Raw genomic sequence first — 16,159 nt, 5'->3', positions numbered from 1 at the left:
ATATTTATTCTTTAGAGACGTCCAGCACAAGTTGAGTGAACTCATATGCGACAAAACAATCCTTATTGGACATGGTGTCCAGTACGCCTTATTGGCCTTGCGGGTAAAATTTATATCTATGTCATTTCCCGTTTGTCCCGTAATCATTTCAATTATGGTAGTTTTAGATTACACACGACACAGTTGTGGACACCAGTGTCGTGTTTCGCTCCTGTCAGCCAGCTATAGCGACACGAAAATCACTACGTTAATTGTGCCACAATTACTTGAACAGAAACATTGAACACGAAGGTAAAAGGCAATGTATTGTATAATACATTACAATTTTTTACGAAGGGGAATTCTGTGACAGGAGCCGGATGAGTTTTCCTTCGCTTCTTTTCACCACAAGGACATTGGATCCTGGGCTCCTTGTGCATGGCTCGGCATCAGGTTATATACTGTGTAGTTCCTTGTCAATAGCTATAAACACATAACAGAAGGAGCCAAAGCAAACACACTGAAAGAGAGCATAGAGATGGATGGGATCACGTTTGTAATTTCATGGGGTTTCCCTACTTCCATGTGTAAATGTGCAAACATCAGATGATGCCATGTTGTGTATAGTATAACGTTCCATATCCAAGTTTGCACTCAAAGTCTAACAGAATTTGCAGCCAATCTCGACAGAATCTGGAAATGGCTTTGAATTGCGAAAGCTCATTTCAACTTGCGGATGCTGTTTTAGTTGGGTGACATTTTGCGCAGATTCCAGATTAGAACGCCCAACAGATTTCAATGGGAACAAGTTACTGGCGGGAGAATTTCAGGAACGCGTCTTGTCAATTTCCCGATGCTCAATAATTACCAGCCAAAGCACATAAACACGCACACACGCCAACATTAAGCCACACACTATACCGCACGATATAAAGCGGATGAACGCGCCGCCGGAATAGATATGGGCTCTCACATAAGAATGATTGCTGTAACCGAATCCGCATCGTTATTATTACGCAATCTAAAACAAATAACTCTTTTTTTTTTCTTCTATAATGGACAGCTCACAAGGCAGTGATGAAATTACGTAATCTTGGCCAGCTTTTGTTTCTATCGAATTAAACATTAAACGACGTCCGATCGTATTTCACCATAATGAATAGGTATTATATTCTTCCATCTCTTTTTTGTTGGGGGGGGGGGGGAGGGAGAGAGACTAAGAGCCTAGTGTTTTATTAATTTTTTTTTTATTTATTTAATTAGGATGCAGAGAGGAATCAGAAGAAGAGACTATAGTTATGACAGCTCCGTCATAACTGTAGATAAATCCACCATAGGATACATTGGAGGGGAGGTCGAAAGAGAATCACCTAGTAGTGGTAGAAGCAGAATTCGACAAAAGAGTGTGGCAGAAAACATTGCCCTTTCCGCTCTTGAAGCAAAAGCCACAATTTGGCGGAGTATTTCACAACCAGCTGCAGGTTTGAATTAGTTTATTTCTTAATTATTTTATTGTTTGATATATTTAATTCACGCCTAAACGTCCTAAACGTCGCTCTCCTCTTAACGGAACAATACCAAAACCCACACTTGTTAATATATTATACATTGATTGTATTCTGCATCTTTGAAACTATATTTATTTTTCAATTTTCTTTAGTCGACAGTGCAACATATGCCATTGCATGCATGCAGATGATGCTGCGGAAAATCTATGGTGATGAACATTGAACAGGAACATCAAACACATGCACAAACACACGCAGACTCCGAGGGTGCACCTGGAAAACCTAGTTGCCAACGAACAGAAGAAATCCTCTTCCGCATAACAGCGAAGAAGGTTTCTTTTGAACAGAGAGAAAAAAAACAGGGCGAACCTTCTTTTATTCCCCCCCCCCCTTTGTCTGCACATCTTCCCTCTAATTATTGCGGAAGCACCTGAATTTAATGCCAAAAAACATTTTTTTCTTAACAGCTTTGATAAGCTAAGACAAAGCTCCCTCTCAGATACCCTCTCAGCTTGGCGTATTGGAAAGAAATGGGAACTTTGCTTTACTTGGCGAGTTTCCCTGCCTCAACCTCTACCCTCTATTGGCTGGTATTAAAAATAAAAATAAAAACATATCATGGCATCTAGTGGTCGTGATTGAATATAAGTTAAGGGGTAAGTCCAGGGGTTCGTTAAGTTTGCACACAGTCAAACTCCCAATAGACGTTGCCAAAAGTCACGTGACGCCACATTTTACCCAATAAGATGATGCCTTGAGCACTCTCGACCATGCCTACTCTCGCATGGAAAGCCAACAAAACCAGGGGTATGGAGAGATCCCCATAGCTTTCTCCCCATACCACTTACAAAGCTGCCATGTCCCAGCAAAAAGCTGGGACGGAGCTGGGCAAAAAAAAAATGACAATGATTTAGCAAAAGGTTTGAGGCTAAAATATGGTTAGGGGGGTATGACACACACGAAAATATACGTCTGTCGACTGGCGGCTGGGGCGTTCAAGCGTGACCCGATCCCGGAGTCGGCGGGAACGGTAAAAAAATCCTTTTTGTTCAAATAATCTGGACTATATCTTAAAAATAGAGGTGTATAAACTTTATTTAATTTCCGACAGACAAACGTCATTATCAGGGGCCTTGGGGCCATCAGACGTCGGTGTGTAAGAAATTTCACAAAATTTCAGTCAATTGTGAAAATGGCAACGCTGTATTCTAAGCGCATAATTTAAAATAGAGAGATTCGGGGAGGATATGTGAGTTTTTAACTAAGTAAATGTGAACAGAAAATGCAGTAAACTGTTTTTTTTAAATAAAATTATGCATTCATTTTGTTTAACCGATCACTTTTTGATTATTTTGTTTAGCCAAATCAACCAAATCTATTCCACCTTTTTACAAATCGCCGTCTGTTTGCCTTCCAGTCAAAATGCGCCATGAATATATAAAAGAAGGTAAAGTTTAGCTATGTGTACACGGGAGTTGAATAATTCCCCTACAATAAATTTATTAGAGGAGAAAGCGAAAATTTCAGATTTTTTTTTCTTTCCTGCTGTCGTTGTCAGTGGCCAGACAAACGCAAACAAACAAATAAATCACTGGCGGCGTGACAGAGCTGAAAATACACCACGGCGACGGCGATTCATTTGATTTCAAGATTCATTCTACGATTATGTAATTTTGTGACCCTGTTGGCCGTCTGTCCCGGCCGTCTGTATACTACTGGCGACAAAATATATAAAGCAGAGACGACAGCGTCACACAAGGTGCCAAGAAGGCCGATCCGTCTTTTCCCTCCTGTCGCAAAATTTTCAAAATAGATTACGAAGAGGAGAGAAAAGAAAAATGCGTAACATATAAATAATTCGACTTTTTTCTTTTCTTTTTTTCCCCCGCGTCCTCGTTTCTTTTCTCTTTTCTTCCGTCTGTGTATAATCGGGTGGCGGGTCTCTACTTCAGAAATCCGCTGGAGCGTTGACGAGAAAGCGAACTGTGTTCTCTCTCAGTATTTTCCATCTGTCTTCACAACTTCCCATCTCTAAAGAGCCTTTGAGACGAAGGAAAAAAAGACGCGAAAAGGAAGCACAGGGTCATCATTCACGGTGATAATGACCACCCGGGTCTAGCTCGTTTTCAGACGGCGTATAAAGTACGTGTAGCGGGCCGGCGACCATTATACAACCGAGACCGATAAAAAAAAGAAAAAAAAGACAAAAATCCAGAACTTTGTTGGGGAAATGAATCCCGACGAGTTGGCAGCAGCAGCCTAGCTCTCTGACGATGACGACATGTTTTAAAAATAAAGAATTGGAAAGAGACGGGAGTAAGAAATAATGCAGGAGACACCCCCTGTGGTGCACAGGTCGACTCGTCGCCGTACCTCAACCCGTGAAAAACTCAAAAGAGCAACGATCGTCATATATATCCACGACAAAACTCTCGTTTGACACGCGTTGGCTACTACCAACCTTCCTGGGCCTCCCTGACGCGGCTAATATATAACTTAGACGGCCAGTAGTGTGTGTGATATGTGTCGGGGGTTTCTCAATGGGCCATTTCTCCAGTGTCAAACTATAGACTACCCCCGATCCAACCAACTTATAAGCGAACGCCGGGGCCGTGGCAATCAAGTTAAAGCCGGCGCTATATAGGCCCGTTTGGTTGTTCCCCTGTGGTAGTATAATGTAAAATAAAGCGGCAGCTGAAAGACCGCGCCCGGGCTGGGCAAGCGCTTCATTCAGCCGAGGCCCGCGGAGGATTACAGCATCTCGTCAAATCGAACAGCTGTGCTGGTCTTGGGTTCAACGCGCGTTTTTATTTACGACACTGACATCACACACCACGTTTAGATTTGTATTTGTACCCCGGCGTATTGCCTTTTGTCGCCTGCCCGTGATTTCCCGCGGCCCAACCAAAACATGTTTTGAATCACGCGCGGACTTATGCTAGCTCCTATCTGGTTTTAGAGATCGCTGGAACTGGCCGATGTCGGGCTTGGCACCTTTTTTATTTTATTTTATTTTTCAAATGTCTCGTAAAAATGCGTTTGATTCTCCACTCGATAAATCACGCTGCAATATTTATTTCCTGACGAATCGGACGTCGTTGTATACGATCCGTTATTTTGGCGAAGGCGAAAAAGGCAAAGTGAGGCAACCAAAAAAGAAGTTGAATCGAGCGATAGACGATGTATAGACCCTAAAAGAAATGTTCGATAGAACACACAGATACGTATATATACGGCAACCGAATACACACAGCTGTCTGGCAAGCATGACATACTACACATGCAGACCATCGCACATGTTGATAGGAAAGTATGTTTCCTGTCGGGACGCCCCACGTTCTCGTTTTCCTTTTTTCATTTTTCTCTCGTTTTCACGAGGCTCCCAAAGTTGGGCAGTCGCTTCGCTTGTCTCCACTTTTTTCGGAGCAATAAACTAACAACACTTTTCCTATCCCGAAAATGAGGTTCTGTCACAGATTTTTCTTCATTTTCTCTGTCGCTATTGCGAGTGCCATTTTTGTTAACAAGCACTCAGACTGGATGAAAGAGACGAGAAGAAGGCAGCTTGCGTGTGGTAGTTGTTCTCGGAGCATCAAAAAACAATCACCATTAAATCGGAAGATAAATCTATCCGACTGACTGCTGGGAAAATATTTTTTGTAAATTCCCCATTCGTGATGACTCAATCGCTTCTTTTCTAAACAACAATAATACTCTCGTCTTATTGGCATTCCAATATGTCTAGGAAACCTCATCAGAAGGGGTCTTACTTATATAACGTCATATATAAAATGAAACGCGCCAGCATCGGCCCCGCCGGGGTCTCTTATTCGGTTGCTCCGGGGGGTTCACCGACCTTTATTATTTTATTTGTGAGTGTTTTTTTTTTTTTTTTTTTTTTCGTTTCCTTTTTTTTCTGTTTCTTTTTCTTCTTCCCCAGCATTTTTTTTCTAATTAAGAAGAAGCGAAGGGAGGTTTTTATTTTAGAGAGCAACAAACAAAAGGAATGCCCATATATACATCATAGTATAACAGGAACACACAGCATACATACACACGATGAAACAAAAAACAAAAAATTACGTTTTTATCTTTTCCTTTTTGAAAAACAAAAGAATAACACGCTGCGAGTTGTTCACGGTTCCACGCCTTTTGAACGTGTTGTCGTTTCGGTCGATTTTCATAACGGTATAAAAAAATACCCCTAACTATATAGTTGATAGTTGAGTGATTAACACCCGACCAAAAAAAGAAATGTGGATCATATGATTTTCGAATTACATCAGTGTATATAGATAAGTGATAAAACACACGTAAGTACATTGGACACAACGGGAGTGTGATTCGCTTCGCTGATTATCCATTCGATACAAAAAAATAACTAATTTCCTTTCGGGTTATCTATTTAATAAAACCGCAGTGAAACCTACATTACACGGACGTCGATTCCGATGAAAAGTTTGTTTCTTCTTTTAAGTTTAAGGCAATCGACACGTTGCAAGTCATTTTATTTTTAGATTCAATTACTAGTAAGAGTCTGCAGACCTTTTTCTTTTATTATTTCGACTCAAAATAAAACACCCAAAGCGGTTGGAAAGTTCGGGGTTGAGGGCAATTGTTATTGAATAGAAAATGAAGAAATCGGTACAACGCCGTTGTGTGTAGTTTGTGTGTGCGCGTATAGTGTACGACTCCTTTTGGCCGGAAGGCAACGGTCACGAAGAAAAATGTTGTTCCCGTTTCCCATTTGTTTCGATGCAGAAGAAGCCCGACCGCAAACGCAAACGTTTTTCTCTTTTGTTTTTGTCTCCGGGGTGGCAGCGCAGCGCCATCGCCCGCTGTGGGCCACGGCCACCGACGCAATCGCCCGGCGTCTGGGCGTCGGGTCGCCATCTTCGTCAACCAACGTAAATAACGCATGGAGAAAAAATAGCTCATATTTTCAGATGTTATGATCGTCATCAAGAGAGAGAGCAGTAACCTTGCCAGCCGAGAGAGACCCCCATCCGGCCTTGCTGCTCTTCCCCCTTTGCTGGAACATGGTACACAGCCTAGACATGTACGGTTTACTTGGCCGGAGAGAGTGCGCGTGAGGATCGAGGGAGCAGCGCTAGCTAGCCCGAGGGCGGGATATTTCGAGAACACGCGATGACAGCCAATGGGCCAGCCCAGCTATAGAGGTTCTAAGGTTCTTTCCCCCCTCCATTTCTCCAACTTGCACACGTCAATTATGAAAGTGTGATGTCTATGTGAAGCCGGTGTTGAACGATCGCCGGGCTAGTTTTCCTGTCTTCTTCTTCTTCATCCGCAATTCCGGCCATCCGGCGAATAACACGGACTCTCACCAACACAATTGTATTATATAATAGATATATAACACAACAGTTCAAAGGCCGCAGTCTAAACAAGCCTTATTTGATAACCGGTTTTGTCGGTGTTTCAGTGTTGCCAGGTTGATGACAATCAGCTGGGCCTACACAAGCGGAATGACAAACTGTTTTCTATAGAAAAAGAAGAAAAACAGCTAGGCCACGGCGACCCTGTAGCACTAGCGCTACTACAACATGAGTAGAAGATGGACGGCCGAACCCCGAAAGAATGGCCTCCGCCCAATTCGTCACTCCTTGTTGGCGTCTATTTGGACGGAGAAGAAAGGGGACCAAAAGCGGGTGTCAATCCGAGATGCTTTTACAACCTTCGCGACGTCCATCAACATGCCACTCGAGTGAGTATTTTAAAACAAGGCGATGGAAATGAGGAAGGCGTGGCCCCGTCGCTAAGAAGACCCCGAAACAATAAACACACCGGCAAGTAGCTAACTAACGAACATCCAATCGACCCGAAATAAATCGACTTCCACAAGTCGGACTTTCGTGATGGTGCACAACACAAGAAAGACCTTTTTGTGTTGTTGTTGTTGGCTGGAATGTAGCCAAACAGCTGATTCCCAATAAGTCATAAATATTTATTCCGCCGACCCGGTGGACAACAGCACGCAATCCTCACACATTTCCGATGGCAAACGCGGGTAACAGGCTAAAACAAAAAAAGGTAAACCCCAAAAAGAGCAGAAGAAGAAGAAGAAAAAGTCTTTACGTCAAACGTCAACATGCGAAGACAAACGAAAAACCGGTTCGTTGGTTCTCGTGTGTATACAGCAGTCGTTGGATCACAGCAGAAGAAAAATGAATAGAAAAAAGTGCAGAATTAATGTTTTTTTTTGTATGTACAATTTTTTTGTTGGGTGTCCTCGACTAAACTTTTCCGACCATTTGGGGTATTTGGGTAAGAGTTCCAACAAGACGTGACACACAATGATATAAATGAACTTGGCTTGTTGGAGTCTACAGGCGAGCAACCCAACCAGCCGGAGAGAGTGGAGCTGGGCATTATAACAAACGCAGCAGCCAGGAAAGAAAAAGAAAAACGAAATAATAAAAACACAAGGAGACGAGAGAAGAGAATTTAGTAGCACTGCAGCACTTGAGCATTGGTTATGTACTAGACGACGGCCATAATAAATAAACAAGAGTGGAGGACAGTCTTCTTTTTCATCTCGTCTAGTAGAGTCTTTTATACGCGCCAACAGATACAACAGCTAGAAAAGGATCGATAGACACACAGAGCGATTTTCCTCTCGGCTTGATTCTTTCTTCTCTCTCGTCGTGATTTGTGGAAACATCCTGTGTGTTCTCTGACATTGAACTTGGGATTTTCTTTTGTATTTTTTTTTAATTTAAAAACATTTCAGATTTTTGCTGAATAATCCGGATTTTGTGACATCCGCTGTTTTTTGATTTTTTAGACGAAGAAAAATGACGGATAATTTGGTCCAAAAATAAAAAGGAAGTCAGAGTTTTTTTGGGGGAAATAAAAGAGTGACACTATCGATGTAGAAAAGGGAGCCAAACTCTATATAGAATGCGCGTACGTGCGAACCGCTCGACTAGCGAAAGAAGACTGCCGACGGACGGGCGACGGGCCGGCCCCTTATTTCTATTCCCTTTCTCTCAACTCGGTCGTCCCTCTTGCGGTTGAGGCCGGTTTCCTCCCACCTCTCTATTCCCGTCCACCACAGGCCGTCTTGATAGTTGTCCCTGTTTTATTTGTTATTTCTCTTTTTATTTTTTCACCGCAGCTGTAAACTGCACATCTTTAGTAGCAACTTGACTCTTCTTTTGGTTTCTGTTTCGTTTGTATTGCTGTTTGTCTTTTAGCCAATTTTCCCACAAGGTCAATTGAGAAGAACACTTTCACGATCATGTCGACAGCAGCAGCCGACATGGATCCTTACACCGTCCCGTTTGAGTCACGGCTCCTTAAAGAGAAGACGACGAAGGAAAGTGATTGTGAAATTGTTTTGACTATACGACAGCTTCCGAATAAGTGGTATCAAACCGCCGAATCTTTTTGGTTAAGTGATTTGTAAGTAGTTCAAATGTAATACGCGCAACAGCGGAGACGACGAAATCACTTGCGGTCGATGACGCGCTTGACAGAGCATTAGAGCAACATTTTAAACGCTCGGCTGAGTCAAAATGGGTACCGTTTGTTCATTTTCTGACGCAAGGTGAACGTATACTGTATATGACGACTTGTAGCGACTACGGGCGATGACGGCACGATTAGTCAACCGCTCTAATGAACTAGAAAAACCATAGCAAAATGGAGACGGCCCTGACGAACTGAACTTGCCGCTATATACTTCAAGGCATAGGGAATAAGCAACTCAAAAGCACCTGACCTGTCACGAGATACGAGCGACTCACAGACAGATATTAACTGTGACATGATGTACGACAAAAAAAAAAATAAAAACTGGAATGACCCGAAAAGCGACAGACTATTTTCTACACATTTTTCCGACTACAGAACAAAAAAGAAATAAGGGAAATTAATTGGTTCCTAGAGCTCGCTAATTGTAATTTATTGTCTAGTCCGCCGCACCAATCGCCATTGAATATAATACGCAATAACTTGGCCATGGAAAAATGATTTGAATAATTTTTTTTTCTTTTTTTGCGATGTGAATATTTTGGGATGCGATCATCATTAGGTATTAATGTCAATAAAATAACATGGGCAGACAGGAGGGAACACATCTACACACACACACACGAAGAAAAATCATTACGATTGATGAAAGGGGCAGAACAGCAGACAGAAGAATAAGAAGGAGAGAGAGATCTATAATATAATTCCTCATGTATGTAGGCAACGGACCCCACCCAATACGAATGCCCGAAAGCTTAACATTTTTTGTTTCTCTCCCAAGTTGCTGGCGCCAGCAACCCCAACAATATCCGCACCCGACGGCCTTGCATCCCCGTGTGTGTGCCGTTGGATGCGCACCGACTGCCGAGTGGCATATATACCTTGTGTTGTCCGTGTGTTCTTTTCTTTTTCTTTCTTTCTTGATTTCCAGCTACCAATTATTTGACAGTAGAACCGAGAGAGCTTTGCTGACTGTGCGTTTGCATTTCCTTTTTGGTTTTCGGTGGCATTTGGGTCGCGACCTTCGCATTATACACCATCCAAATAATATGCATAGGATTGCTGCAGCTGCGGCAGCGACGGACCCCTTCCAGCAGCTTGTCAGGTCGGCAACATTTCACATCCCCCCCCCCCCCTGGAGTCAGAGCCAAAAAGCGTTCGATTTCGGACAAAAACCGGAAAGTTAACATCATCATAAACACGACGGCACAAATGTTCAAGCGGGGAGGGGACTAGGGGAGCTCCACGTGCGCACATACACATACATGGATGTGAGTGAGCGACAATCAAAAATACGCGTCAGGTATAAAAGGGCCGGCTTCCGGTTTGTGCTGTGCGGAAGAGGAAAAGGCGAATAATAATAATATCGATGTAGATTGTTGGAGAGAGATATTATGTATGAATAGTTGTTGCGATTTGTGTCGAGAATATAGAAATCATTTTCAAACCAACATTTTTTGGGCAACAGTTTAGATATATAATAAATCGTAGCCGGGATATGTCATTCACACTCCATTTCCTGACGCATGTCCGTCGTTGAATCAATTAGCTGCAACACGTCAGACACGTCAAGAGTTTTTTTTTCTCTCTAAACGACAACGGAATGACCGAGCCAAAAAGTGACGAGCTAATGAAGGGCGTCAACTGCCTATAGATTTTTTTTCCCTTTGGCTGCCCAATATTCTATCCCCATCCAATCTGTGATCAGGTTTCACAATGGGTGTCTTTTGTGTTTAGAGGCGGCCGTCGTGTGCCGGCGTGCCAACGCTTCTTGCGTAACCTAAACACACACACACACGTCTTTTACATAGTGTCTTTGAAGAGAGACGAGGGCGGATTGTTTCTTTTTCCCTCCCTAGCAGCCAGTCACGACCTTCACGTCCATCCCGTCTCGACCTTTTTCTTTTCCAGTATTTTACTATTTTGTTTATTTTGGAACGAAATACCTTTCGTATACGTTGGCGGCAGTGTAACTATACTAGGGTGGAGATTGGCGCGTAGTGTATATCTGCTTTCCGTGGGTTTCTCTTCTTGCTGGAGAGGAGAACAGAGCAGCCCCGGATTAAATTCAAAAAAGGAAAGAAAAAAAAAGGACATCATCAATAAAAATGAAGGAAAAGAATTAATAACACAGGAAATAAGAATAAGAAAAAAAGGCCTGTCTAGATAAAATAGGAAAAAAAAAATTAATGACTGGATCGGAATTGTTGCAGCTGTTGAAATGGCCTGGAGGAACTGGAAGATTACCGACGATTGAATATCAAGGTGTACATACGTTTAGAGAACTAATAACGGTGAATGCAGACACGATTAAGGCCGGGTGATGGAGCGGCACGGGACTTCCTTTCAGCCCTATACAGTCTATAATAACTAATTCTTCTATACAAATACAATCAACTGGAAATGAACGCAAGTTATTCCTTTCAAGTATAATCATCCCGTTCCAATGTGCTTACAGCCCAAGAATAGGGAGAGAAAGCCGACGACTGATTGGTTATATAATAAAGGTAAAACAAATAAACGTCGTAACGGAGAATTGCCCATGTCGGCCAACTCGAGTTCCAGCGATATAATATCGGACATTCGACTTGTCTATCTCAGCATCGGACATTAACTGCGACTAGATAACGCTAAATTTGATTTCTACTACACCGCGTTCATCCTCCTTACATTCGTGATTTTCGGGAAGCCAAAACAACAGCCGAAACAGCGTCAAAGTCTTGACTGTTTCAAAGGTTTTATGGTTATTCAAGGGGGGAATAACTGAATGCTGCCTGCCTTGAATATTATGTAGTTTCTCCATTCATCTACATTTTTCCGTCTATTCACGTTTCTGATATTGACGAGGAAGACTATGCTGCGCGTTTGCTAGGCTAACGACATGAATATTAGATATTTTCCCGTCGTGATGAATAACGGTGCAGTTTTCTTTTTGATCGAAACAAACGAAAAGCGTGAGCTTTTTTCGTGACCTGCAGGCCATATCCATTGGTAATATTGGTGAAATTTTTAAACGTCTGACTTTTTTTTCCCCCTTTTTTGTTTTTGGTCTCTTTTTTTCCCCCTGTAGCCGCGGTGCATTTGAAGCTTTTGAGATTCCGGCATGTTGCCATTACCGGCGTCAGCCATCATCCAAGATCCCGCAGCATAAGAAAAAGAAAACGAATGAAAGCAGGAAAGAGCTTTAAAGACAGGAAGCCTCTGCTGCTGCAAGGCTCAGCTTCTTTAACAGACGATGGAAGAGCAAAAAGTCTGAAGAAAAAAGAAACCGTAATGTTTGGAGATGTTCTACAGTATAAAAATATAGCACCGAGGAAGGAAAGTGACAAGGAAATGGATCAAAAACATTCTGTCTCTGTGTTGGAAAAAAGGCAAAAAAGGGATGGAAAAGAATGGAGCCAATGAGAGCTGGCGAGGTCGCTCTCCAACGTACAGTGTATCAAATGATAGATAGGAGAGATTCCATCGAAAAAGGGGATCCTTCATCTTTTTTTTTTCCTTTCTGGTAGATTTCTACTTTTCTTTTCAAGCTGAGAAGGAAAAAGAAGAAAAAAAGATTCACCAGAAAGGGAAGTATAAGTGCCCTTCCTTTATTGCCTTTCCTGTGAGCAAAAGCAAACCCAATGCTCAACATGCCAAATTTCACTGATTAATTTTTCCCTTTTCCGTAAATGGAATCTATCATGCCGGGCGACAGCGGGAAGCATCGAGTCAAATTCTGTATAGAGGCCTATACCAGAGAGCATACAGCTTATAGAGAATAACCTTTTTATACATATGCATCCAGATAAAACAAATGGAATTTCTATACGTATATTTTTGACGGATGTTTTCGAATGACGGGTGTCAAGAGACCCGAGAAGCCAAGTCGGCTACCGGCTTTTGACATCACCGTATAAGCAGGAGCAGCGGCAGACGGGCGACATGGCCGTTTAAGGCCTTCAAAGGCAGCAGCACGACGGGCACAGGTCGACGGGGGGGGGGGAGAAATGTGACGGCCGGTAATACAGGTCTAAAGACAACGAAAATGTATTCAAATTTCTTTTCTTTTTATCAGGCGATATACGGTACCTATAGGGGGACAAAACAACGCGCTAGAAAAAAAAGGTACCTTATACAAGCCCACACATCGGCGCGTATCAAGAATCGATAGAGGAAAAATCAGGAGCAACGTCATATTATAAAAATGAAAAACACTTGGCCCGCACCGATCCATCACGTCCACTTTGATTTGGAGTTTCCGCGCCACGCGTGACCTTTTTTCCCATCTAGTCTTTTCGGTTGCCCATAGATTCCTGTTTTGGGGTTTCATTTAAAATTATTTTTTCTTTTCTTTTTCCATTTGTCCTCACCAAACAGGATCGTCACAAACAAAACAAACAAAAAAAGAAAGAAACACACATTACAAGTTGCTGGAAAATACGAAGAAAATGGAAAGAGAAAGAAATAGCGGAGCTGCTGGAAAAAAGAACTTTGTGGGCCGGGGAAGTGCTCGGCGATGTCTTCAATCGATAAGCGATTCACCTATAGCGCGGAGCACCCAGCATATAGCCTGTCACGTATATGGCTATGGAACAACAGAAACCTCAATAGATAAGACGCTGTAAACCCTTTTAAAAAATTTACCAAAAAACAACAACAACAAAAATATTCGAATTTTTCTTCTTCGACTTATCGTGTGCATTGACGTGGCGGACAGCAGCAGCAGCGGACATCCAGTGGCGAGCGCTGCTCTCCATTGGTCATTCTCCACACGCAAACTTGAGAGTAATAATAATAATCATTTCCAACTTAACAGCGGCCAATCAAGTTTATATGTCTTTCGGAATCTTCTTTGCATAAATACAATACGGCACACGACGGTGAAATAGAAAATAGAAAAAGATTGAATAGAATCTCCCATTGAGTCCGGTAGTATATCCACACACACAACACATTATATAACCGATTTAATGACGTCAAAAGTTTATACCGCGTACTCTGTAGAAAGTGTGGCGGATTTACGGTTTGTTTAGAGCGCTGGGCCCAAACTTGAGATTCGAGATTGTAGGGGCAGGACCGTAGGAGTGATGGTTATATGGGTTGCGTAATAATGTTGCACACACGCTAGAAAGAGATAGATTTCGTTTGGTGTGTTATTTTTTTAAGGTCCAATATAGCTAGACGCGATGTAGTAAGGGAGAGAGAAAAGATCTCCCGTCGCCGTTCATATCTCCCTCTTGTTCTTCCCATTTCTATTCTATCTCGTATAGAGTAGAATATATTTATATCTATCTACACACCTACGACCGACGACGACCGCGGCTCTTCTTCTTTTTTTTCTTTCGGGGTATACTTTTTTATCGGCCGGTGTTACGGCTCAAAAATAGACGCATTCTTCCAGCTGCTCTGCTGATGTGTGTTGCTGGATCCGGTCGAGAGATAAAAGACTCGACTCTTCTGAGCTGGACTCCCCACCAAAAAAGTCGAAAAATAAAAATAAAAAGTAAATCGGTTCACTTTGAATCACCTGCTTCGCATTTATGCTTTTTCACAGCTAGTGTAAATATAAACAGGCGACGCAGCAGCAGCAGAAGACGAAGCCATCATTTTTGCGCGGTGTGGTGATGTCATTGGAACATTACATTTTCATATACACACGGGCGCGGGGGCGAATAAAAATAAAGCCGACGACCATAAACAGAACTGGAGCCGGACAATATTCACAGCAACAGCCCAGCAGCAGTCGTCGAAGGTGGGCGTTAAAAAGCTGAAAAGGAGTGGCGTGTGACAGCAGAGTGAACTCTTATTTTGTGTTTGCCTTCATTTATTCATGAATTTGATTTGGTCGGAGTGGCCTGTCATCTTTCCACTATAGACGCAGAACAAAAAAGAAAAGCGCAAAACAGAGAGAGAGAGCGTTAAATGGCTTCGACTTTTCAGCGCTTTATACATGTACATAGAGGCCACAAAATGGTTGTTGTTGTATATATATCTCCTCTCTCCCTATACAGTCTAATCAATTTCCGGATGGCTTATAGACATACACCGACGACGGTGTTGCGTCACTTTCGGAGCTGCTGCTGAACACGTACGGGCTTGTTTAGTCGTCGCGGGCGAGGGAATAATAGAAGAAAAAAAAACCTTGGCGCTGCGCCGATTTCATACGCGGTTGCGATGTTGATCTTCTCCGAAGAATTTCGCCGCCCGGGACGCGCGTGCGGACGTGTACACAACATCAGCAGACAAGACTGGCGAATAATATAAACTGATGGGCGCCAAGAGATCGAGCGAAAAGACCAAAAAACCAAAAGAAAAAGTGAGAGTAGCACGTCACTCAACGTCCACCCAAAAGTTCCAACCTACAACACAACCACACACACAGTGTGTGTCGATCTTATGCCAAAAGAAAAAAAGAACTATAGTACTAAGTCAAATTGAATATCTATACAGAGAGATAGAGATAGAGAAGGAACGAGACTTTCCTTTTTTTACTAGGAAGGAATAGGAATGGCCTCCAACGCAGCGGGACGCCACCTGAACGAGGAAGAAGAAGAAAAAAAATAAATCCCGAAATCGAATAAGCCACACGTGACGCAATAACCTTGTTCGAAAAAAAATTTGAAGGATGTTTTATCATTTTTTGGCGGGTGTTGGGCGAGGAGCGAGAGGAGATATATTTTTGGCGCATTTATTTCAAAATAATTACCTGATTTCATTCTGCCTTTTTCCTGTTGTTAGACTTATTATCAGCTCATTTAACGATTAGACGGGCGGGGGCCGGCCGCGTACAACAACAACTCGGCAGTCTGTGTTATTGCTTCGCGCGGACTTGTGTTTCTGTCTCCAGCAGAAGGTCTCTGCACTACACACGCTTGTAATTTCGGCGAAGGTTAGCTCGGATAAACATATTAACCCTCGGCGAGCTCAGTACTTTCAGCAAATAGCTCCAGCTGTTGATGAAAAAATTTGTACACAATTTAAAAAAAAAAATTTTACTTTAGGCGAATTAATAAACAATAAAAAATCAAACCGAAATAAACGAATTTATATTTTATAATGCGCAATAAAAAAATGAAATCATGAATAATATAACATTGCAGGTTACATGGCCGGACCTCGACTCCACCCGCAAACACGTAAAAGGCGCAGCAGAGGATTAAAAAAAAAAGAAAACAAAAATCCGTCAATAATTCGAT

Source organism: Daphnia pulex, chromosome 11, assembly GCF_021134715.1.
Source record: "Daphnia pulex isolate KAP4 chromosome 11, ASM2113471v1".
NCBI classification, from domain to species: Eukaryota; Metazoa; Arthropoda; class Branchiopoda; order Diplostraca; family Daphniidae; genus Daphnia; species Daphnia pulex.
The sequence above is the reverse complement of the archived record's forward strand: the minus strand, read 5'-3'. Positions refer to the sequence as shown.